The sequence below is a fragment of the Anticarsia gemmatalis genome, chromosome 6 (genome assembly GCF_050436995.1).
Source record: "Anticarsia gemmatalis isolate Benzon Research Colony breed Stoneville strain chromosome 6, ilAntGemm2 primary, whole genome shotgun sequence".
Lineage (NCBI taxonomy): Eukaryota > Metazoa > Arthropoda > Insecta > Lepidoptera > Erebidae > Anticarsia > Anticarsia gemmatalis.
The window spans coordinates 1574238-1601720 of record NC_134750.1 but is presented as its reverse complement, the minus strand read 5'-3'; the positions used below and the strand labels follow the sequence as shown (position 1 = coordinate 1601720).

Here is a 27483-nt window from a genome sequence, read left to right as displayed (position 1 = left end):
CATAATAATAATAATTGTTTTGTAAAAAACCCAGGTACACATTCCTCTGAAAACGCTTCACGTTTTGATGTAATATTTTATTTATTCTTTTTTGAATAGTTGTTATATTACAAGTCATTGCGCCGTGACATACTGAGCCAGATCTTCAATTATATTTTCAATGCAAGTATTTGAATTTTTTTTGGTACTGTACTTTCAATGTGATTTTGAAATTGGCTTAGGTATGTCTAAGGCTTTGTTCTTGTGTTATATGGTAGAAATAATAAAATGTATGTATTTTTTCTAATATGGTTTAGCTGTTTTCTTGAAAGAAAGAAATAACTACAAACACGTTAATTGTTGAAAAAAATTGTTTGTTTGAAGTATGCCTCTTTCAACACATTTTTTCTTCTGCTAGTATATATTTTTTTTAAGGATACCAAGGGCTAGGCAGACAGAAATTTCTATAGCAATTTAACGGACACAATTCTTTGTCCCAAACATTATGATACTCCGGTAAATTCTAAGTACCTAATGGATGCATTTTATGAAATTATTGAAATTCCATATTATTTTTAGATATTTGTAAACGTAAATATTTACATTTCTTTATTTACATATTGCATTTATTGCAGCATATTAATTGCAGTCTGAAAATATTGCCAAAGAAAACATGTTACAAATATATGATATTTTGCAAAAATCCTTTATTTTTATCTCTAAAAAATTCGTTAACATTCTAGCATTCAGTTTGCATTTGTATAAGTAATTGTTCTGAGAATATGTACAGCAGTTGTGTATATTCCTTTGAACGCAGTGACTTTAGGATCTAGCGTCGATTAACATCTCTCAATCTCTCGCAAAATATGAAACATAAATTTTTAGGCGCAATATTGTTTCTTTGAAAAACGTTGCAACTTATCGACACGAAATTAAAAAGACGTTTTGCTTGACTTGAATGACGTCGTTAGCTATTTATTATACCGTTTGGTTCTGCGTAACTCAAAAATATCCTAATAAACTACTTGACTCAATAATATTTATCTAGATATATCTCTCAAGCAAAGCCGGATCGGTATTATAATATATAATTTCACATATAACCATGTAACAGTATGTAACAGGCCGTCATATCAATAACTAAACTACCGTAACTAATACAGGATAGATCGAAAGTGATCTAACCTTGAATTGTGAAGGCGATAGACTCAAAATATTAGAAAACGTTTAATGGGTGTAAAGACACGATTTTTGATAGAAAGATAATATTATGTGTGTTGTGAAATGTGTAACGTTTTTAGGGTTCCGTAAACAAATGATTCTTATGGTATACTATTGATAAGTTGGACACTACAAACTTATTATGTCTGCCTGTCCCTACTCTATCTTGTAAAAGTAATAAACTTGAAGTAAGTAAACTGAAATTATATTTCTAGAAAGCTTGTATTTCTATAACAAACTCTTGAAAGTTTTATTTAAAAAAAAATTGAGTCCTTAAAAAAAGCTGTTACTCTATCTTTTTGTATATTTAGTGTTAATAAGACTATACGTTTCACAAAAATAAAAGAGAGTCAAATAACGAAGTACGGAACCTTTCAAATCCGAGTCGGAATCGTACTTGTCTTTCGATTTGTTGGTCAAGGATGCAGTTGAACGGTTAAATAACTGTTGCGGTCAGTTTTGTAGATCGGTGACTGGATGTATTAAAGTTTTAACTGTTATTGCACTCGTTCTCATAAACAATAATATTTATAACTTACGAACTCGTTTTGAAAGACTAGGGCACAATAATTATTGAATCGGAAATAATATCACGAATTTTCCCAAAGATTCTAACTGCTTGGGTTTCGCGATCGCGTATACGACTGCTGATATTGACCTCTCGAGTTCGATGCCCGGCTCGAGCAAAGTACTATTTACATTAGCATTTACTAATTTATAAAAGAAAGACTAATTCATTTTTTTTATCGTTAGCCCGTTTAAGTGTCCCACTGCTGGGCACAGGCCTCCCTTCCCTTCCAAGTCCCCCTATCGTTTATGATTAAAACATAATTTATAATTATATGACAATATTTCTCAGTAACTGTATTAGTTCGAAGTTTGGTAATGTGTCCAAGCTATGGCAATAGGCTTCTCCTATAATTTAAGTCTTACGAGTACTTATTACATAGCACTAACATTATAAATGGCGAAACGTGGGTGTATTTTTTACACCTCTGCTAATACCTTCGTGTATAACAGGCGTGATATTATATGTTTGTGTTAAAAGAAGAGTTTTCTCTGCTTATTCTCTGGCCCTTAAGCAAACGTTTAATATTATTCACTGCAATCGGCCCTCGTTGCGGTCACGGTCACTCTATATAAAGTAGTTGATATGTTTATGCATATGTTATATTCTTGCATTAACGATTGTCGAGCAGAATTATTAAATGAGTGGTTGCTAATAAAGTGGTCGCATTTAAATAATTTATTTTGGGTGAAATTCTGTCCCTTATGATTAATATTAATTATACTTTTTTTTTGGAAAATCTCTTTGGAAGACCAACTTTCTTAGGGAAGAAATGTTGGATTATATGGTATCTTTCGAACAATAAAAAAACACGGTAGCGAACCATTTGGTGTGTGAAAAAAAGGCTATGGGACCTGAAGAAGTCTCGAGGGCTCTCCGCCTGCACCTCGCCTCATTGATGCTCGACACGGAGAAGCTATCTGTCATAGAAAAAATATTCAAATTCATCAAGTTGTTTTCGTGTAAGAGTAACAAACATTACATACATACTTATCATCCTCACGAACTTTCGCATCTATAAAAGGTATTAGTTAGATGTTATCTACACTAATATTATTACATACCTACTCGCTTTATAGGTAATTCGTTAATTTCATTGAAATTAATTAATTTCCGGCAGTTTACATCATTATCGGTTTATTGCCTTTTAAAATACAACTGAAAAAAAATAACTTAGGAGTGCCAAAAAAATTACTACATTTTGAGTCGAACATACGAAATTTTTTCAATTACTTCAAAACAAATTACTTCAAAATGTAAAAAAAAATCTGTTTATATTTACAAAGATGAATATTAGATGCGCACAATGCCACCACGATTTAAAAAAATATTCTATATCATTTTTGGGCAAGACTAATTCTACAGGCAATAGTTCTACGTTTACCATCTCTGCAATGTTAGCTGAGTTACCCCCGGTTTCTGAGGTACATTTAGCGATAGTTTATCTATTCAATTGCGTTTTTCATATAAGTTTAAATACTATTGAATAGATAAACTACCGCTAAATTTACCTCAGAAACCGCCGGCTAGAGTCGAGATGACACTTATGTTAGTGGCACTGTAATAGATTAAAGTTTCCTTAATTTAAAATTGTAATCTTAGGCGTTGTACAGTCATTTACTACACTTACACAAAATAAATATGATATTCAATAAGCCAGCACCGGTACAGCGATACGCAACGATCAGCGATTTCCTCATAATCACCAGTTACTTACCACACCGCTTCATTACATCTCATAACAGCATTGAATAATCTTTAACTGTAGCCATGTGAAAAAACAACAATTACAATTAATAAGCACACATTAGCATACACTGCAGGCCGAGAAAATCGAGCACTGTGCAGAATCACCACGATGTATTTTGTACAGTAATAAATTTTCTAGCACAAAGATTTAATTCGGAATTTTGGAATTAATTTTGGTATCATGGTTAATATTTAAAAAAATATATCTGTATATTAACTTAAAAAATAAAACCATTTATCAAAAAATTCCAATATTTTTATTAATATAACTTATTAGTATACCAACAAAACAGTAGAAAAGTTATAGGCTGAGAGATAATATAAAAACATTTAGCCGATTAAATCATGTAAATATTTTTGTAAATATAATCACAAGCTGTAAATCGTCATAATAGAAAAAAAATCCAAATAGAATTATTAAAAACTAAACAACATTTAAGTTCGTTAAGCCAAACATACAATGAAATACATGTTACAAATTGTAGTCCATTAGAGCAAAAACTAGTACACTTCGTGCAAGAAATATTGACCCAACTTTTTTGATGTAATTATTAATGCCCAATCAAGTTTGATGTACAAACATTTATGTAAGGGCAATCAATCATATAAAAGTAAATTTCTCATTATTTTTATCGTAAAATAAAAGGAAGTACGTACTGGGACATAAAAGTCCCTCCACGCACAATATGATCGTGTTGTTTTATGTGTCTGATAGTTAGCAATAATTTATTTATGTTGAACTGCATACTAAGCCAAATAACACAATTTGCTTTGTCCTTGACAAACATTATGCATCATACAACGTAACGGGACTTTTACAAACATATAAACAACGGACACAAACTAGAACCAGGCCCGAAACAATTATTTATGGATCGCAATAAATAATCGTTCCGTGTGGGAATTGAACTCGACCTCCCGACGCAATAGTAGCAGAAGCGTGGCGACCTAAACCACTGCACCACAGAGGCAGTCAACTCCAGTCCCGTACTTAGTAGTATGCGTGATGATGTATGAAAATGAATCTTACGATGATAATCGTGCTCTTTATACTTGTCACACAAAAAAAACAAATCATAATTGCAGTTAAGGAGATTATTAGAAACAAAAGTTTGAGCTAAAACTTGCAATTAAACACTTACTTCAACACTGAATTAACATTTATATTTCACTCATCGGCATATTAATTGTATAAGTTCAAATGCAATGCAATACAAGTTCTTTATTAGCATAACTAACGAGTTGCTTTGACAGAACATTAAGTAACGGATAAGACTGGGCTGTGATATAAAGAATTTCTACCTGTTTAATACTAGTCGAAGTTATAAGCAAACTTCTTTTATAACATCTTGTTGGTTTTTCATTCAATAGTTTGACTTGTGTGTTATTAATACGCTAATATTTCACGTATATTACTAGCGCTGTTGTCAGTAACTTCTGTAATCGAATTCCGATATACATTACTCGTATATAACACTACATATTTCAGGCGTTTTATTGTAATTTTAAGAGACTGGAAGTTGACTCTAACATGGAAGAAAGACTAGGCTGAAAAAACTACCGACTTTATTTGAAGCTATTTAAGCAGAGAATTCTTTAACACAGTTCTGAAACGAATGCAAAGTCTCTTTATTTGGCCAGCGTGGTGGACTCAAGGCTAAACTGATCCCTCATAACGGGAGCGGATCCTTGCCTAACCAAGGGACTTACGTGGGACCCGGGCGTTGATTATATTTATTATATTTAAACATAAAATAAAAATAAAGGATTAGACGACATAAATTAGGTTTGAGGTTAATTTAAGTAGATTTTCTATTTAAATAAAAATATCCTCAATATGAGTATTTGACTCACCTTCGATTTGCCGACGATATCGTAGTCATGGCTGAGACCATGGAAGACCTAGGCGCAATGCTCGATGACCTCAGTAGCGTATCCCAACAAGTGGGTCTCAAAATGAACATGGACAAGACAAAAATCATGTCGAACCACCATGTCAGACCCACCCCTGTCAAGATCGGCGACGCTACACTCGAAGTTGTTGACGATTACGTCTACCTAGGACTAACTGTCCAGTTAGGCAGGTCCAACTTCGAGAAAGAGGTCACTCGTCGAATCCAACTCGGCTGGGCAGCGTTCGGGAGGCTCCGACACATCTTCTCGTCCGAATTACCGCAGTGTCTCAAGACGAAAGTCTTTGACCAGTGTGTGTTGCCAGTGATGACCTATGGCGCTGAAACGTGGTCGCTCACTATGGGCCTTATTAGAAGGCTCAAAGTCACCCAGAGGGCAATGGAGAGGGCTATGCTCGGAGTTTCCCTGCGAGATCGAATCAGAAATGAGGAGATCCGCAGGAGAACCAAAGTAACCGATATAGCCCTAAGAGTTGCGAACCTCAAGTGGCAGTGGGCAGGGCACATAGCTCGCAGAACCGACGGCCGTTGGGGCAGAAAGGTTCTGGAGTGGCGACCACGAACCGGGAAACGTAGTGTTGGCAGGCCCCCCACAAGATGGACCGACGACCTGGTAAGGGTTGCCGGAGTCCGATGGATGAGGGCGGCTCAGGACCGGTCCTATTGGCGCTCGATGGGGGAGGCCTTTGTCCAGCAGTGGACGATTCCCGGCTGAGATGATGATGATGATGATGATCCTAAATTAAAAAGACTGTATCTATGTCCACAACGTGACATGACGTCATTATTTTGGTCGGCAGTGTACAGATTAAGGCCACATGCTTGCCGCTGTTACACTTAAGTTCATAATATTTGTTACAACACTGATCGTTAGACCTCAAATATTAAAGTAATTTTATTGTTTCTGTTGAAGATAATGAAGTCGAATTTTAATTTAAAAAATCATATCGTAAGATATTACTCCCCCAAAGTTTTTAGCTTACTACTTGTCTTACTTTGTGTATGACAAGATCTGTGCCCAGCTGTAGACAAGCAATGGTTGGCTCCGCACACAGCTGCTTCAAGCCCACTCTATGAGTGGGTCTCCCACCCTTACTTAAAATAACTGTGAAACAAATGCCATTGGAAGTGAATTAGGAAAGCATATTATACTACCGACTGGGTGCTAACAGATGGTGGAAATAATAGACGCAACACAATGATTACTCGGGATTCACCATCAATATAGTAATTTGTAAATCAATTCACAACCTTCACCTAGTAGCGAGACTCATGAACACCCGGTTTCTGAGGTACATTTAGCGGTAATTAATCTATTCAAATGCGTTTCAACTCATGGAAAAAACGCTATTGAATGGATAATATACCGTTCAATGTACTCAGAAACCGGGGGTAAATCGATTAAAGAAAAAATATATGTAATTCTGTCTGTCACACCGCTACATTACAAATAAAACTTAACACGATCTTCAAGCACAAGTTAGAATATAAACACAAATATTTTAGCTACGACTACTAAAACAACAGTGTTTGAGAAAGCGTGCTGTCAAAGAGAGCAAGAGATAAAGCAACGGGAAGTAAGTATTGCACAACCGACACTATAAACTTAATCCAGTCACGTTCTGATATCGTTTTTATTAGTGTTTAGAACAAAAGCTATGATCATAGGCTTTTCTATTTATGGGACTTGAAATTTACCTACTTGTCTAGCTGTTTTACGTGAACTATGCTCCTTGTAGGTGATTAATTCTAATGAAATGGAGCTATTTTATTTTATGTTAAGTTGAAGATCAATTTAGTGCATAATTCGTGAAAGACAAGATCAATCTAACGGTGAATAAGCAAGTAGTATTGCTTAGTTAAAAGAGGAATTGTCGCTTAAGAACAAGATCTCATGGCTATCTTTTTTCATAATCATAATATGTAACCATTTGCTGCATTACTTGCTTTTTTGAACTAAAATTCAATTATAAGCTTATTACTTACTAAACAAGCTCATGACCTCTTAAGAGCAAGTCATTACGTCGTCGTTTTTATTTTTAATTATTGGCAGAACTAATTGTCACCCATGAATGAACACACTTCAAAATAACCGTAACAAATATATTACTATACAAAAAAGCACCAAAAAACATAGAAATAATGAGTAAATCCCACGACCCAGTTGACGTCACCTCGGTCCAATAATTTAGACAACTACTCACGATCTACACTCAGCGGCAGAAAAAGTGGCCCAAGCGCTTATCGTGAATTTGTAAACAAATTAAGTAATATATGAATGATATATTGTTGTAAGTAGTTGCGAAGTGATCTGTTTAGTGTTATGAAGTGTTGAATTTCAGATTAATTTAAGTGACGGATGACTTTTTCTAACAATGTGTGTTAGAACTGAATTCAGTGTTGATTCGAGAGGTCAGTTGAATTCTGTATTTTGAAATATTGCTGCACGGAAACGATTTTCTTTGTGATTTTTATTGATTATTGGTCTATTTAGATTTTAGAAAAGATTTGAAGATGCCACTTACTGCTGAACAAGTGGCTTAGGTGGTCTTGTTGTCCGATCAGGGCCATTACCATTGAGAGGTGGCTGTATTTTTCAATGTATCGCGTACCACTTTAAGGTCTGCGATTAGGAGGTATTGTGAGACTGGTCTCTACACGCGGCGACTAGGAATTGGACGAACACGATGTACATCCGCAAGAGATGACCGATTTGTTAACCTCGAGGTGCTGAGAAACCGCTTTCTGACAGCGTTTGAGATTCACTAGAGGCTTCAAGCGGCACGCGGAGTCATTCTTAGTGAACGGAACATGAGGCGAAGGATAAAAGAACGTAATTTACAGGCAGGAAGACCAACCCGAGTACCAGAACTCGAGAGACACCATCGAGTTGCGCGATTACGATTTGCTCGTAAACATGTGAATTGGCTATCGACCAATGGAGCAAGTTCTTGTTAACCGATGAGTGCTGAGTAGCATTAAGAGCACCAAATGGTCGTGCGAGAGTGTATAGACGCCATTAAGGACGGTTTTTTCCCAACACAACACGTCAGACGGTCAGTTACAAAGGTAGGTCTGTTATGGTATGGAGAGGTGTATGTTTGGAGGCACGTACGGAGCTTGTCATCGTAGATCAGCGCCTAACAGCAGCCGGGAACATTGAAGAAATCTTCCAAGACCATGTTGTACCACTTATGGATTTCATTGGTCGGGAGGATTAACTCTAATGCAGTTTAATGCGCGCGCTCATAGCGCCCGCGTTGTGGAATCGCACCTTGCTGATATCGGGATTCAAAAACTGGCTCAGCCTGCTCGCAGTCCAGACATCAACCCTATAGAACATGTCTGGCACATGCTAAAAAACAGTGTATGCGCACTGCCCAACCCACCAGAATCACTTGGTGAGCGAAGAACCGCTCTAGTCAGAGTGTGGGATAAAGTTCTTCAAGAAGTAATTAAAACATCCTCCAAAGCATGCCAGAATGCATGCAGGTCACCATAAATGCTAGAGGAGGTAACACGCGGTATAAACTAGATTTTTTCTTTGGTGCAGAATTAGGTTTTTGCAAAAACTTTCAGTAAGCGATTTCGACAAAAGCTGTATTTTTTTAATTTTTCCCATTTTTGATTAAAAATTACGACTATTTAGTGTAAATTGTAACTAAACTTGTGTATAAACTGTTTAACTAATAGTTATAGCCAAAATAGTAACCATATATTGATATTCTAAAAAGTTTTATCGTAGTTTTGCTTTGGGCCACTTTTTCTGCCGCTGAGTGTATTTGCTCCGTGATTAGATTGTACGATAGATATGGAATGTTTATACTCCAGAATGTTCCGAATGCGGTAGTTGTGCAAGTTTATTGTGTGTGGTGGTAGTAACAGCGAGGTACCATGAAAGCCTACTATTTTCTTTTAAGTGTCTCTTAGCTAAAGTTCAGGTGCTGTTCACATAGCGTATAGGGCTTGGCACATACATTTTCGGTTCCGCCATATTTGTCGAACAACAAAACTGACTTGCAGTAATTACTACATTTGTTCAGCATGTGCCGATCGAACTAATCTAAACCTATTCGGTTTTGCTTCTCGGCTTGGCCGATTAATACCAAACCGAATGTGTGTCTAGCGAGCCTAGTTATGGCTACTTCTGGAGGCGGAGAATGATTAAGATAGTTTATGGTAGTAGATTATTGCATTTCTTCTCGTGTCCAAGAAGCCGAGTGTCTATGGATATAGACATATACCTATATTGAACCCATTGTTTAACAGCAAATTGTGTAACGTTAATTAAGAACAAAAAATCGTGAGTGTATTGGGCTTCTAAAATTTTAATATTCTTTTGGGGTAAGATATCTAGTGCCTGACTACTTGTCCTACATACCTACATCACATCTATACTTAATATTATAAAGCTGAAGAGTTTGTTTGTTTGTTTGTTTGAACGCGCTAATCTCGGGAACTACTGGTCCGATTTGAAAAATTCTATCAGTGTTAGATAGCCTATTTATCGAGGAAGGCTATAGGCTATATATCATCACGCTACGACCAATAGGAGCAGAGTACCAGTGAAAAATGTTACAAAAGCGAAGTTGCGCGGGTCAGCTAGAGTAAAATGTGACGCATGGCAGTCAGTTTCTTCCAAGAATCTCAAAATATTCTGAGTGTCAATAAAACTTGCATAACTCAAATGCAAATATCATAATGTTTGTAATAACACAGCTAGACACACTAATTGAGTTATTTGCATATTAGCAATTAGTCAATTTAATTAGTGTTCTTTTATTTAAAAGGTGATAATAACGAGCTTTTGAAGTGTTATGTTCTGAAGTTGATATTTTTAGTAAAAAAAAATATTATTTATTTCACACGTGCTCGCAGTTTTTGAAGCAAAAAGTTTTTTTGAACGGAGTAACGCAGCCGGCCAGAAACGATTCACAAAAAAGTCGAGAAAGAGAGAAGTTTTAGATCAATGGGCTTTGTTTATTTTAAAAAAACATGTATCCCTTCCAATTTGAAGTTCCAAAAGTGGTATTTTTGCCTAAAGTTTAAAAAATTTAAGCAAAAATATTTTCTAATGTAATTAATTGAATGTCATTTTTCGTAATCGTAGTTCTTATGGTGTGTTCTTGTCGCTGCGACTTGCACCAAACCTTTATCCCCTAAAGCGCATATATCGACAATAAAGATAAACCGCTAATGTGTTACAAACCATTCAAATATATGAAATCAAGTCAAAGCATCTCAGTTTACTTTTAGATATGGTTTCCTTACTATCGATGAAGGTTTTATATGAAACAAATATGGCTTGGTCTTCCTTCTGGATATCGATATATTAATGCATGCATTACGGGTAAACCGAAATACAATCAAGTAAGTTTAGTTTACCTTCCACCAATAAAATATTTTCTTTCACAGCCAGTTGTTAGTAGACAGGGTTTAGCATTAGGATTAATTGTGATATATAAATTTTGTAATAATTGTACACAATCTAATTCTCTGACGATTGATCTGCAGAGTTACATATATTTTTTTATTGTTTATATCGGATATAAAATCTTAATAAGAATTTAGGCGTACCAGTAATATCATGTCAACAGAAAAACATTAATTGCCCTGATTTTTGTTAGCTTTGATGGAAGGGCACATAATTCAAAAAAGCTTGTGTAGCCATCGTTTTTTTATGAAACTTCATTTACCGCTCGTAAATAAGCCTATATTCCCTAAAACATAATTTTTACGAAGAAACGATACGCTTTAGATACCATACTTAATATTGGTCATATACAAGTCAAATATTTATCATTAATTAATTTATTTATTAGTAATTTAACCCATTACTGTCCCACTGCTGGGCAACGGTCTCCTCCCGTAATGAGGGAGGGGTTAGGCCTTGAGTCTAACACGCTGGCCAAGTGCGGGTTGGGATATATTTATATAGCTGTACATTAATATTTATTAAATATCACGGCAACTTCACACAATCAATTTACTCCAACCATCGTTTTAATAATCCCATCCCTATTACATTTTCAACACCGTCATCGAACATAACGACATCACTTAGAGATCATTAACTGAAACGTACAAATATAACAAGACAGCACATAACTCGCGCATTATCGCATTATCCAGCGAAAAACGTGTACAACTCCACATCTCTGTGTGACACGTAACTTTTAGTGATGGGACATCGTTACGATAGAAATATCGATATAAGATTATCGATGTCGTAAATTATTGATATTTTTTTTAATTTTTCTACATTTTCAATAAAATAGTTTACTTTACTTTATTTTGCAAATTGCGAACAAAATCGTAATAGGTACGAAAGTATTTTTTTTTATTGACAATACTAGAACGAAGATGTTATAAAAAATATATTTCACATAATTACTGTACCAAAGAGAAGAACAACTTTACAATAAAAAAAATGTAATTTAATTTTCTTTAGTTTTGATTTAATTTTTTTCTTTCTGGTATTCAATCACGATAACTCAAAAAAAAAACTTAATTAAAGATTTGTGATTCATATTTTATAAACAATTTACATAAGCAATCAACACGAAAGCTACCAACAACAGTTATTAATTACAGCAGGCTGTCGCAACTTGCCCTGCAAGACGACGATAACATTCTAGACAACTAACTGACTTACTGGTGTATAAAACTTAAATTATGACCTACCGTCATTTTAAACATTATTTGCAACATGATGTAAAACATGACAGATTAAAGATCTAACTTAACGTTAACAGAGTCTTACAATGTTCTTGTGACTACTAAAACTGTATCAAGGCTTTTGTCATTCAGTGAAACTGTGAATATTCTTAAGAAATTTGCACATGGTAATTTTACTACAACTTTTTGTTTGTGCTTTTTTTTAAAAACATGATACAATAAAACGCTTCGATAAACGTCTTGTTAACCTTAATGACTGTTTATAAATTGATAGGCAGTTACAAATAGTACCAAAACACTGGCCATAAATTCATCACTAACTATGTACAGTGTTACAACATGCTACACAAATCACAAAATATCAATATTTTACAAAGTAACGCAACACAAACAAGGCTTAAGTAATCCAATTACTTAGCTATGCATTATCAAGATAAATTATTTTATCGATTAAGTAACAACACTAGTCGTTACGTCACTAGGTGTGATCGCGGCCAGCGCACTCTTCCGTTAAATTTAATTGCAGCGAAGTACTGGCATGCGAAAAAGTGCAAATATGGTAAAAATTATGATAATTTTATGGAAGTATTTTAAGTAATTAGCATTTGTGAAGTAATTATTAAATAGCGGAGATATCTTGATGATCATTATAGGCTTTTTACCTCTTGTTTTATAGACACCTTACATTATTTTATTATGTAGCTAGTATATTATTCATATTTTCGTTACCTTTGGACATATTTGAATATCGCGCAATAATTCGTGCAATATTAATTTTCCAATAAAATTCATAAAATTCAAAGCATTTATGAGATCTTGCAATTCATGTAAATTTTGAATTAAAAGCTTCCGTAAAGAATCCTAAAAGGTGGAAAATAATAAAATAAAATTGCAAATCAGTTTGCATTGACGTCAATGTTTTCTTAAAAACTTTCAACCATTTCAAAATATTGCCTTATAAGGACGTTGTTTGACTGTTTAACGTATGTGTCATAAAAAAGTTTAATATTAATGTATTACAGACAGAACGTCGCAACCGTGTTAATTTTAAATCAAAGACTCAATGAATTAATCTCTTCTTATCCAAAACTAGCTGACCTACGCAGCTTTGCTCGCATGCCTCAGAAAATATACCATACGCTTAGTCTTAAATATTCGACTGTCTCCTTGCCAAGTTTTATAAAACTCAATCAAGCGGTAAAATTTTATTGAAATATTCATTGAATTCATCGAAAATAACAGCTAAAGTAAAAATCCGTTTACCTTTGTCTGTTACTTTTAATGAAAAAGCTGGCCGTTAGCTATAAAAGCGTAAGAGATAGACAGTCAAGCAGACAGACAGACAGACAGACAAGCGAACAGTCAAGCAGACAATTATTCGTATTATGACATTAATATTGATAATATGGATTTTCACCATTCCACGTGTATTTATTTCCTTCTTCATTTCCATAGGGTCAAGGTTTTAGTTTCGCATAACTTTGTCTACATTATTATCTTACCTAAGCACAACTCACGAGGTTTTGATTCAGATGTGTTATGTAGACAAATTGAATTATAAATTGCATTAGGTATAAGTTTGATGGTGATATATTACGAGTATAATAATTTGAATGCTTTAAAAATCAGGCTTGGAAATGGTTTTACATCTATTTTCAGTATCATTAAATAGTATTTTTATGTTTTGTCTACAATAACAATAAAACAATATTGACATTTTGGAATTTACAGTCATTTAGACGTTATTTTTTTTATTAAATTAAATATTTATAGCATCTCCTAACCCAATATTGACTCATGAAAATTCGAAATTCGGAAAAGTCGCCGACAACGGATGGCGTCGCGTAAATCTGAGAATGTACAAAAATACTATAACTTAAATACGTCATAGCTGGTAAAACTAAATATAACTCTAAAAACGTTAATTATATCTAAACTATCTATTTCTAAAAACAACTCAACGTAATTAAAGTTTGCACTTACATAATACAACGCACTCATCTTAATTACTACTGAATTAATATTCATATATTCGTATAATTACCTAACTATGACGTCACACGTAATAACACAATTTTCTATGTCAAAGCACGCCAAATCATAAATAATTATAGTCCAACAACATAGTATAGAGCCTTATGTGCAAAGTACGCGGCTGGTGGAGGTGCCTTAAACTCTAAATTTTAAACCATTAGTGACCAAACTTTTGCTCTGAAGGTGGCCTGATTGATGCTGCTACTCTTCTTGGAAATATCCTAAATCTATTATTTAAAATTTATAGACATCGTGCACGCTAAGGCTCTTCAATAAGTTGTCAGACTATAAGTTACTTAATTATAAATTCAAATGGTTTGTTAATATTTATTTATGATTGTATAACAGTTTAAAATTTATTGCTACATCCCTACGTATTTAAATTATGTGTGTAAGATCGTATCTGTTTAATATGAATAAGAATGGAATAATCATATAAGATGTATGGAATTAGAATTATGTTCCAAAAGGGCTGATATGCGTAAAATTTCGTTTGAAGTTTGAAACGTTTAGTAAACATTTTTTTTATTTGTAGTTAAGAATACCCTGAGCAAGGTTCGTATTGTGTTCATCATCATCGATAGGACTCAACATTTTTCAAATTATTAGCAAAATGACAATAGTAAGGTAGCTTACAAGATAATAATGTTTTTCGGGGAATTCAAAAGTACCATAATTGAAAAGGAAAAAGTTTTTTCTTACTTTATTCTATTAAAACGTCAAAGTTTCAATAACTGGCCCTTTGAACAGTAAATCATTATTATATGTAGGGTAAAATGTATATAACTTCTGCTTTTTTATCTCTTATTCTGAAAATTTTTATATTGCCTTGCTTAGTTTGCCATACTTTTATTTGTAGTAATGAAGGAACTATATTATACAACATTGATATGCATCTCGAAGTACAAGATGTTATCTTATAATGTAATAACGCTTTTAAGGTACGAATCTCAATTAACATAGTGTTTATTGTGTGTGAAACATTATAAAGATAAAGATGTCTTCATTACGAGCGCTCTTATATGCTGTATTTAGTAGTGGGGGAGAATAAAATGAAATAGTTTTAAATGTTTGGAAATATAATTTTATAAAACCAAATAATAGTTTGAAATTTTCTCGATACTTTTGTGTAAAATGCTACGTGCCTGTATTTATAAAAACAATTATTGTTAGTAGGTCTTTAATTGCATGTATAGATACATTAATAGTCTTGTATCTTGTCTTCTCGCTAAAAGGGACAATTGAAACTGCGTTCCCGAAAAACCCTTTCTTCACAATGTATTGATTTTTACCCAAACAGAAAAGAGTGATTTATTTATTGAGCTACTAGAAATATATAGTATACATATTTATTAAAATGTCACAACAAAAAAATTAGCTACCTTTATCACCAATGAAATTTCCAATTACTAATGATAATTTTAAAGCAATTCTATTTTCGCTGAACACTTTTCTCTTTACAAGTACAGCTTGGAGCGTCGACTCCCGCACAACCACAACATATCGCGCGGGCACTTCCCTATTTTTTATCGATCATTGTACCACACGATGACAGTTCACATCTATCGACTTCACAGTCACATCACTATTTCCTCATTACCTACTTTATTTTCATCATTGAAAATTGCGTATTTGATATATTATATTATTATGTACATAATTAGTTTTGTAGCTACAAAATGTTTTACGTTTGATGATGACACTTGGTTTGTGTTTATTATTTATGATTAGATTAACATTGATATCATTAGAATTTAACACATATTAATTCAAATCGACAACGGTGTGAAAAAGAACGCTAACTGTTAATTTTTGTTTATAAAAAAACGTCTTTTGAATGATATAAAAGTATGTCCTTGGTACAATCGTTGGCGATGTAATTGAACTTAGAGTTGTTGTTATAACTAAAATAATTATTGCATTAATTATTGCTTTGAGTCTTATATTCATGTAAAAAACCATGTATTAACAAAAGACGTGTATATTCTTTTAGTGCTCGTCATAAACAAGAACAATTGATATAGGCGTTTAAATAAAATATGGAGAAAAACAAACGCTTAAAATTCAAATTATGACATAAAATAATTGAATTAATTTTTCAAAACGTTTAAGCATTATTGTACGGATATTGCACTACCTAATAACATAGTACGAAGGGCCTTATCAAGGATTTGTCGGTCATTATAACATTCCATAACAATAGCGAACGATAATCAAAAATTATACGCAACATTTTGTGATTAATAGTACGGAAAATTGCTTTAAAATATTTTATTATTGCTCATATGTTTATGAACTCTGTACAAAAAATATTGGTGTTAAAAGTATATCGCTCTGGTTATTATATAATATGTCTGTCTTTCGCATCATCATCATTGGTCGATATTTATCTAGTGCAGATGATAAAGGTGACATCAGGTAAAATTTGTGCATGGCTCAAAAGGCTACCGCTACCAAATTTTCGACAGATAAAGGTACTAGAGGAAACGAGGTGGTTAGCATCATAGCCGCTAAATAAATGGACTTCTTGTGTTCCTTGCTAATGATATACAGTCATGGCTGTACAGTCAACGTTTTCAGAAGCTTAGGGCCTGATAAATAAGTCTATTCTCTCCCTGCTTTTTGATGAGGAACTAAGTATTTTCAGCTAGGTGTCCAACTCGCGAGGTAGCTTTTCAAACTTCATAATAATATTCTTCCACAATATTTTTAACTATTGATGTCAAATGGATGTTTGACTTTCCGACATCCAAATAACTGCCTTTCGGCCTATGATAGGGAAATTGAAGTGTCTTGTCCACAGTTCTGTTCACTTTCAAATACTCGATTACAAGCTTTAATTATTATGATCAATAAACTCTCGTAGCAATAAAGGTGTTTCAACTGGACCGGTTGTCTGTACATTGTGTAAGATGACTCGTTTCCTAGGTATTAAGAGTAAATCATAGTCCTAGTTATGCTTGCATTATTCATGCATTTGACAAGTTATTGGCTCCGCTTTATATAAGTTTTAGCATGTAATAGATTAAGGTAGACTTGAAATATGTGTCGTTGATAGGTTTACTAGTTACTTGCTTAGCCTAGGGCTAATTTAATCATAGTCCTGAAACTTCCTCAGATCATTTTGACACTGAAATCTACGCAAACAATCTGGCGGCCTACGTAAAGTGCCCACTGTTGGCCAACTATCCCACCGAAAAAATGTTCTAGGACTTTACAAGTCCCCAAGATCATTCTTGTCGTCGACATTTGTTGCTAGTGGTAATAGTTTGCAGATCAGCAATTATACCTATTAAATTTATTTCAATATAGGCTTGTACATTTCTTAGTGGTTAACCAATAAATAAGTACTTTCCTTGCACTGCAAAGAAGCTACATAAAATATATTCCAGAACCGTCTATTACATAAGTAACAAGCGATTAACTTCGCCAAGTGTCGGAACGGTCTGATTGTGGAACATTATTAATAGTGCGGACGAAATTTATTGATGGTAGACTGGTGTGATATGTGTGGCCTCAAGTGTAATAACTATTGGTACATGACGTGATTTGATGGACTGATGTGACAGCTGGAGAGGGCAGTGGTCTTCGGCATAGCTTTTATCCTGTAATAAGGGTTTTGCATTAATTAAGAGAATAACGAATGTTAGTATTGCGTGTCTTTAGCCATAATGCCATTTGGAACAGAATTTTTATTACTATGGTACAGGAATATGGATTTAGCTCATTCCGTACTGAATGTTTTACGTCTAGTGTACAAGTATTAATAAAAACAAGTTATGATTGACAACTTCAAAAGTTTCGAGCACTTAATATTATAAATGTGAGATTCTATCTGTTTATCGAGGTTTTCTGCTAAACCGTTGAATCCATTTTCGTAAAATTTGGGAAGAAAATAGTTGAAAACAAGAACTCAATAAAAGGCCCATGAATACTTTCTTTAAACCCTTTTAAATAATGGAGTTCGTTACGATAAACTTAAAATAATTTAATTAACATAATATTTTTTTATTTTCAGGTAAGTCAACTTAAACAATGCATTTGTTCGAATATGGTTCGGTAAGTAATAAAAAAAAATGGTGTCCAATTTCCTAGATGACGTCATATAACAGTGTCTACACTCCTTGGAATGCATTGTATCAGTTGTCTTGTCGTCCGTGACAAGATAAAATATCTTCCTTGTTAAATAATTGGAATGTTATGTCAAATGACATATTACATAGATTTTGCGAAGCCTTAACACACTAGCGCCACTGGTCGAAAATAAATTGACGGTTAAACGAAGAACTACTTAGTTTTTATGCGTGCGAAGAATTAAAAATACTACCTACTTCCTTTCACTTTTGTTTTTTTTTTCTGATGGTCAGCTATATGTTAGTTCTGAGATTTAAGTATAGATGGCGTTGCACGGCCATTCTTATTTAAATTAATTAGTTGTAATACATAAGTGAAGGTATTTTTTTGCTTCGAGTTTTATGCAGCGATCGCTTTAGTTCATTCGATTCTGTACAGATGGCGTTGTATTTAGAATGATTTTAATTTTGAATACATATTATTATGTTCTACATCTAAGTTTAAATTCTTAAAATACTCTAAAAATCAAATCTACTTTGTAAATTAAAAAAATTACTCAATCACTATAACCAAAGAAGGTCCGAAAATAATTTTATCTACTTTTACAATCTAAACTTTTCAGCCTTTCAGCCTTCAGGTAATAGGTATGATTGAGAACTATCTGGAAAAGTATCTAATTTACTAGGATAAATAAGTTTTTCGTCGTTATTTAATCATATCGTTTATTACGCTCTTGGTTAATGAACTCAACGTACTCTATGTCAAAACAAAACAACATGACATAATTAAAAGTAATTTAGCTTCAATAATCGCTACAAACAATACAGGAAAGAAGGAAAGTGTAGAACTCGAGCGTGAGAAACTGCTACCATTGTAGAATGCACAATGATGCTCGCAATTTGTCGGTAACGTGTTACAGCATGCTTGTCGATATGTCTGTTGTTTAATAGAATGTTTGTTGTGTGGCTTTAGAGGACTTGTATAGAGCATTTGTGAAGATATAGCATATAATATCTACATTAGATATATATTTTTTGACATTTTATGGGGCGCGATTGATTAAATTGGGTTCGATTCTCGAGTCGTCATAGTAAATTTATTCCTTTTCAGTTTACATCAATACATTTCAAGGGAGTACTGTAAAGATCGTACCAAGTTGCGTTATCTGGTCACTGGTAGACTCAGCAGAGGCCTACCCTTATAGGAAGAAGTCCTGATTTTATTTATGTATGTAGAATACTTCTCAATTTTTCGAAGTTTGGTATCTGTCGAGTAAATGGCAATTGTTTGTCCCCCTATTTTATACGGCTTACTTTTTTGAAAAGCGTATTTTATACGCGTTTCAATTTGGGATTAATTTCTCGTTACCCATGTCCAATTCCATTTATTTCAGTTCTTTTGTTAACACTGTTGCACCTGTCTCACCTGTGTTGACCTTTCATCACGACAATTTTACCTGACTCATTATGTAAACGTCAATCTTGTTGTAATTTGGCTTCGTGTCAAGGACAGGAGGATTACTTATCCATTTCGGCAAGATAAGTTACTGGGAATTTTCGTAGCTTACTACAAACTTGCACATAATTTGGAATAATTTATCTTTAATGCCAACATTAAGTGTGAAGATTTGGTGTTATCTTAAGGAATTATTTTTTTACCCATTACTGTCCTACTGCTAGGTAAGGGTAGTAGTAGTAAGTTTAATATATCTGTAAATTGTACGCCAGTGTTACGATTTCACGCTGTTTAAGAGTCTACTCTTGCAATGAGAGAGTGTTTAGACTTTGAGCCCATAAGCTACCTTGCTAGGTCCTAACATGTACTATTTTCATGAACGGGGTAAAGTACTCTCTGCGCTTTAAAAATTTAAAATACACACAAATATGTATCTATGCACACAACTCACATTTCATTATGAAGGCAGAGGCACACGAAGGCGTAATCTTTTGGGAATTCTCTGTATTATGATTTGTAATCGTTAGGAATCCATTTTACTACACACCCACAAAAGATTACGCTGAATAATATTATTTTGTGTTTGTTCAGAGTTATTCATATGTTACGTAACAAAACAAAATATTTATTTTAAGCATCCCAATGCTAGTCAGACTATTCCCATAAAAATTACAAATTATAAATAAATTGTTCGTTTCACATGGACATGGTCTTTAGTTCAGTTCCTAAAGTGGGCAACATTAAATGCTATGAGTAATGTAATTTCTTGTTGGAAACGCTGCCATATATTTTCGATAGCTTGGACTGTTAAAAAAAAATAGTTATAAGCGACAGCTAATGAATATCTTTTAATACACTCCAGCCTACACCTTTGGATATACCAGTCATAAACCAAAAAAATTTAGCCTATAAAAATATTTAAATTCATCAATAAAAATCTATGACGTCACACAATCTCATCATAATCATGTCAGCACTAGCTCCGTGAGTCACTCGTGCGCATCGTGACGTCACAACTCTCGCTTTCGTTCCGACTCGTCCCATTGAGCACTGCTCTTGACCTTGAAACAACTACTCTTGCTTTCCGTTGCTTTGAGGCAAAGGCGTTTTCATGTCAGCCTTGTTTTGGTGATGGTGTTTTGTTTGAAATTGTTTAAATTGTTTTATTCTTTTGTAGACAGTGTTGTTTTTTGTCATCTTTGTTTGGTTAGTTGATGTTGTGCTTTTGTAAGTATGTCTGTTTTGGATGTAGTAGTTAATATTGGTACTTACTGCCATGTATGGTAGTAGAGTTTTCTTTCAATGCAAAAAATGTCTAAATCGTGTCACGTTTTTGACATGGAAATAATTTACATCACACATCATATATTTAACGGTAGTTTATCTATTCAATAGCATTTTTGTATTTATGAGTTTAAATGCTAATGAATAGCTAACATAATATAACATATCTCAGAAACCAGGGGTAAGACCTTTTCATAATTATTTACTAAGAGAAGATTCGATCAACTTACATAAGGAGTGTTGGCACTTTTATTATCATCTTCGTCAATCTCAACACTTAGGATTTTTGCAACTTCACAAATCTGATCCATTTTCAATCACAACCCAATTAAATCAATCTAAAAATTCGACAGCCGCTTAAGCAACACTTAACAAATAAAATTTAAGCAGCATCTCATTAAAACACACAGCAGCGAATAATTTGATCTTCAATACATTAACATCATCAGTTCATCACGACTTTACCATTAAGACATCAGGCACTAGACAGTAATAGTTCGATATAATAAATATGTTGGAACGATCAATCAAAATATATTGTTACATAAGATAATGTAAGATGTGAAGTCGTTTTGCAAACGATATGCACGACTTTTATTAGAGTAAAGGTAATAGAATGTATACTATTATCAGCATAAATTATTTTTTAATCGGTAGTTTTTTTAACTTTAAAATTATGTAGTGTATTTTATTAATTTTGGTTTTTTCCGTGTAAAACTATTTTTTAGGGATCTTTGGAGGAAATTAGTTTTTAATGGAAAAGGAGTGATATGTATTAGTATTTTGAAAAGTAAATTTATTATGCCTATTTAAAAAAATTACTATTAAAATTATTTTTATAAAAAAAGAACCAAATAACAAAAATTCCTAAATTGTGTTCGTATATTTTTTTTAATATTTAAAGAAAATCTTTTTACATATGTACTTTTAACTTTAATAAACATTTTTAACATTACTTTTAACATTTTTATATTTTAAATGAATAAATAAACAAAATGAATTGAACATGAAAACAACATGAATTTAAAGATTAATTCAATACATTTTCTTTGGTTATATGATTGTACAAAGTATCTTATTGTATCTTACTGCATAACGGCAGAAGTTCGTACGAAGCTATCTTACAATGAAGGATCCCAATCTAACTTTAAAATTGATCTAATAATGTAATTGCAGAAACAATGCGTTACATGTGATACCGGCATTACGCATACGAACGCAAGGTAATTGTGTGCCGGAGAGGGGCTTGACCTACTATTTACGCTTCGGTTGACTCACTTCTGAAGATTAGTGGTTGTATTTTGGAAATTCTTTTGTAGACCCTTTTAGCGTGATATAATATGTGCACATATACCTTTTCTGAAAAAGGGGGTAATTTTCTAGTTGAAATTGAAATATCGAGTCAGTTCATTATTACCAATGGATTCTGCTGGAAAGCTTGGATAGGTACTGCCCATTGCTATTCAAAATAATGTCCTATATATGTAGGTACTTATCAAATTATGTCACTAGTGGATCGAGCTAACTTTGTTCAACTCGTATTCGTAGCCCGAACGCAGCGCTGAAGTTGCATCAGTTTAACCAATTTAAACGAGTCTTCAATGCATTATATTGGAATCCTCTTTAAAAATGGCTTTTTGCGTGGTGGAAACCGTGCAAAAATGACTCTTTCTCTCTGTCTTTCATGCTATGAATCCCATATGGTAGTGGGGTAAGCATTCCTGATCCGTGCAAAAATGACTATGCGTACTACTTAAAAAACAAACTTTCTTTGCTTGTTTAAAATATGAAGAGATTATAACAAAGATTTGCGTTTTTTTCTGCCTACTTACTTAAAATACACCCCACCAAATGGTTACCCAAATAACTGCAGCCTTAAATTACAGTATCACAAAATCAAGCATTGTTTATTCTATCGCAACGAAAATTCTTGTCTTAATTGCTTACGACCACACAAAGTTTAATGACATTTTAATCACAGAGTAGCGATACAATCTGACACATTACTTCACTTTTTGTGCCAGGTCGGTTAATTAGTTTTTATTGTTGTACTTACTTCAACTGGCCTACTGCTGGGTTAGGTATTTATTGCTATTTATAATTGTAGAGAATTTAGAACGGCTCTATGTAGAGTTAAGATAAGTTTCTCGAAGAATTCGATGTTATTTATAAACCGGCGATGTTTTTCTTTGGTATTATAGCCCTTCCTTAAAGTATGTTCTATCATTCTGACAAGTTATATTCAAATTGGTCACGCCTTTTTCTTGTGTAAAGAGGGAAAATAAAACAAACACACAATCTGTGTTTAAAGATACTTATAATATGTAAGAATTTTTGTAAAGAAAGCTAAGTCTAAGAGTAAATTACAATGAAACCAGTTTTCATACAATACATCGAGTGCCGCACACGTAAAGCTTTTGAAACAGTCTTCCCGTACATAACAAATGACGTTGGAATCATATTTACATAATTACTTACTATACTTGGCAGTTCGCTTCTAAGTTATTGGGTCGCAGGTGTGTGGTCCTTAAAAGTATTTTGAAATTATAATAGCTTTTTGAACTGTTATGGATCAATGAAATTAGATTAAAATAAGACGTGTGAAAGACCAGGGAGACCTTGGCTCCTTTCAGCCTAAAACTAATGTATTTTAGCACATATTTTCGTAATAATTAAAAAAAATAGTAAATCTGCCTCCTCATTCTATAAAAGAAATATCAATAAATGTCTGCTACATGGAAATTGTTGGAATGTAGTCGAGTTGCATATACTTTAATATACTCTAATTATTTAATAAGGACATAAGACTGCGTTCGATGCAAATATTGCTCATTGTATAGCAAAAAATGTTTAAAATAATAATTAAATAAAATGCTTTTAGTAACACGCGCGGTAAATGGCAAAAGACTCGCTCCCTATTACATGAGACTAAAATTGTTACTAGCGGAACGTGGATATATTTCATACACCTTTACCTACATATTCGAGTACAATAAAAATTCTTAAATACTAGTAATTTATAAGTCGGTAAAGAATTGCATGTCCGCTAAGTACGTGATAATTTACACCGAAACGTCCTGTCGAGCATTCTTCACGAAGTGTAACATCTAATAGAGCAATAAATTCCTATCAAATCGCTTTACTGTCCAAACGTCTATCACTGGTGTAGACTGGCTACATTTTGTTGCACAATTACCTAACACGCTCGCCGTAATAAGCCGAACAACCGCTTTATACTTAGTAGTGTTTTTGTTAATACAGACGTAGATTTGCGATGGACATTGCTTTGAATCGTTTGCGTTTTATGAGTATTAACTGTAATTAAATGAAAATCATACCTTGTTCTAATCGGTATAGGTTATAATATAAACCCAAAATTTACAAATTGGGACTAGAACTCCTTTGAATATTAAAATATCCTGCGATATATTTTAAAGTATTTAATTTTTTGTTTTATTTAGTGTTTTCATTGTTGTTGCAGTGCAATGTTTTAGTGTAATTAGTTAAACAAACGTTTGTAGTGTCAGTAATTCTTTTTACTTGATATCCTGCTCTGTAAAATTGTTTCGGCAATCGCAACGCCACTCAAAATCGCTCAACAAAAAGTTTCCCGTCTATTTACAAAACTGGAAGGAGTTACACACCAATGCCGATATGTGACGGACTCGAAAGTGCATTGGCACACAGTTCAACAATGTTGGCCACACTAGTTGGCCACACTAGCTGGCCATGTTGGTCAACATTGGCCATTTGTCTATCTGATTGTTTGAACCAGTCTCTTGCAAAAAGTCTAAACGTAATTATGTTGTATTATAAAATTATCGTTTGCGTAATTTTAATTTATCATATTTTTTAAATTAACTTTATTATGTTTGTAGATGGATGACTACTTTGATTATAATCTATGAATAGTAACTTTGACATCATTAATCTAAACATATAACTTCGAGCGAACGATTGTGATTCAAAGATTCGTCTTAATCTGACAAGGCTGTCTGTTTCAATACTGTGCCGTCAGTACCTCGATTCTGTACAGCCGGTACTGTCGAGTATCGAAAGTTCGACAGTTAAAATGTGCCGTCAAAATAGTTCCAACGACGTCCGTTAGAGGCGCTGATCAGATTTTCATACGAAATTTATCGAAAGCTAGCTGATTGTCGGTAGTCGATAGTAGTAGAGAATTGAGCTATAGATAGGTACGGAAAAGGATTCTGCAGTTAGTTAAGAACCTTCCTTAAAACTGTTTTGGAAACCTTACTTTTAACTAAAATGTCATTCTTAAAACTTAAAGACCATTTAGATTTTACTAGTTAAAACTATGACGCGAGTTCAGCCGTGGTTAAATGTTGCATACAAATTGCATCAGTAGAAAAATCATCAACACTTGCACGTACAGTTATTACAAACTGGTTACCTAAAGTACTTATTACCTAGTGTTTACTACCAACTAATGTCTAACATTATGAAAATGCTAAGGTTAATGAACTCTGTAATAAGTCATTTATTCATCTTTAGTCGTTGCATGAATCAAAGGTGTATTACTTGCTTGAAGTCTTGTTGAAATGTCTTTTGTAAGCGTATGTTTAATAAAAAAAATATGTTTTACCTATTAAAACTTCTTACGTATAAATTTTAAGTAGATTTACTGGACTGCAAATACAAATTCAGTTCTCAAAAGCCAAAATACAAAATAATCATGTCAAAACTATAAAATTTTATCTTTTAAAATCTTTTGTGCGAGCGCAGCAGCGCGAACCAACTAGTATATTTTATTGTTTTATTAAGAAAAAGGTTATATTACAATATTCTGATTGATATCTTATTTATTCGTCCAATTCATATGATAAATGATTTCATCAAAAACTAATTTAAAATGTATTTATTTAAAACAATGTGTTAAAATCAAGAATTAAAATAATAAAATTCATTCGATTTATTTAACAAAATGTATCGAGATAAGTTTGTAGGTCAAAATTCATAAATTTAATATTTAAATGTGCTTTGCCTAGGTTAATGCATTCAATTATACAAATAGAACCAGGTGGTCTGAAAATAAGATAATGTTTAGAAAAAATCTTATCTTATATTATAATTTTGTAAGTGTTTTATTTTTATTAAATCAGGCGACCCGCGACGACCGTTAGACACAATTAACAGTTAATATATTTTTGTAAACATACTTATTCCTGTTATTTTGGAATAATATAAAAATCAAGTATAGTCGATTTTTGTAGAAGATAGACTATTTATATTTTTCAATGAAAAGTGTATGACCAGCGTAAACAGGAGGAGAGTTAAACCCTGCAGTTGATAGAGATAATAATCTGTCATAATTTTGATGATATTATTTTATAGAGCAGGGTATTCTCGAGTCCTTATTAAGTTATCTTAGTGCCTATAATAGTTCGGGGAAACAAAATTTCGTGAAATATTAAATGTGTTCATTTCTGAATTTCCTCTATTTTATTTTGACAAGCAGTACAGGATAAGCATGTTTATTTTTCTTGTGCCATAGTTCGACTTTTACCAATCATACTATACATGCCGATCATAGATTGTTTAAAACCTCAAGATTTTAATATTTGTGTAAGGACTCTAAACCCTCTTGAAATTATTTATATATAAGTATGAATCTGGTTATAAGATCAATAGTAACATAAACAAACAATGCTCTACATATAGGAAATCATCGTTTACATTCTTATTTCATCAAGTACTATGACAACACGTATTGCGAGCGAGCAATAAGTGTTTACTATTACGGCACAGACTCACACGCTTTGAATAGTAAACTTACGTTTTACTGCAAACGCATAACTATGATTTACTTATTAATGCCAATATTAGTCATATTATGAGGTAGAGTTTTTGAGAAAATCAGATAACTTACACTTATGCTACTTTTTACGGCTCTTAGAACTATAATATTATAATGCAACGGGTCTTAAACGCGATTAAAAATTAAAGGTTAGGATACCTTATTTGTTCACCCGACGTCTTAGAACTATTTTAAAAGAAAGTTTGCTATAAGGTAGGGTCGTAGGTAGTTTATGTGTACATTCGGTAAACACAATTTTTAAAGATCGATTCGATTTATAGCGGTACAAACAAACATAACCTGACCTTTCATTCATAAAAGTGTTAATGACTTTTCGTAATATCAACGTAAGTCACTCGAGATGGCAAATAAAATGACAGCCACAACCGGTCTTTCTTCCATTAACCACATACTTTGGCCAAAAGCGCAACAAAATATGCTTCATAAAAGTTCAATTATTGCCAATAACGTAATTATTTTAAAACAATACTTGCGCAAATAAGCTTCATGTTTGCAACATCGCACGTTTGTCGCACCGCTGCGCGTAAACAACAGGTGTAATGACATTTTGCAACATATAATGTTCATAAAACATGCATCATAAATCAAGTAATACAATGATTTTGAAAGATCATCTACAAGACGGTAATCAATTTGCAATTTGAACGAATGCCTAGCATATTGGTGATTTTATGCAATGAATACGTAAT

General features: G+C 33.2%; 1 protein-coding gene across 1 annotated transcript in view; it reads left to right on the top strand.

Annotated features, from left to right (window-relative positions):
* The window catches only part of Ance-3 (angiotensin-converting enzyme Ance-3), a 179870-nt gene that overhangs the window by 51870 nt on the left and 100517 nt on the right, over positions 1–27483 (top strand). The window lies entirely within an intron of this gene.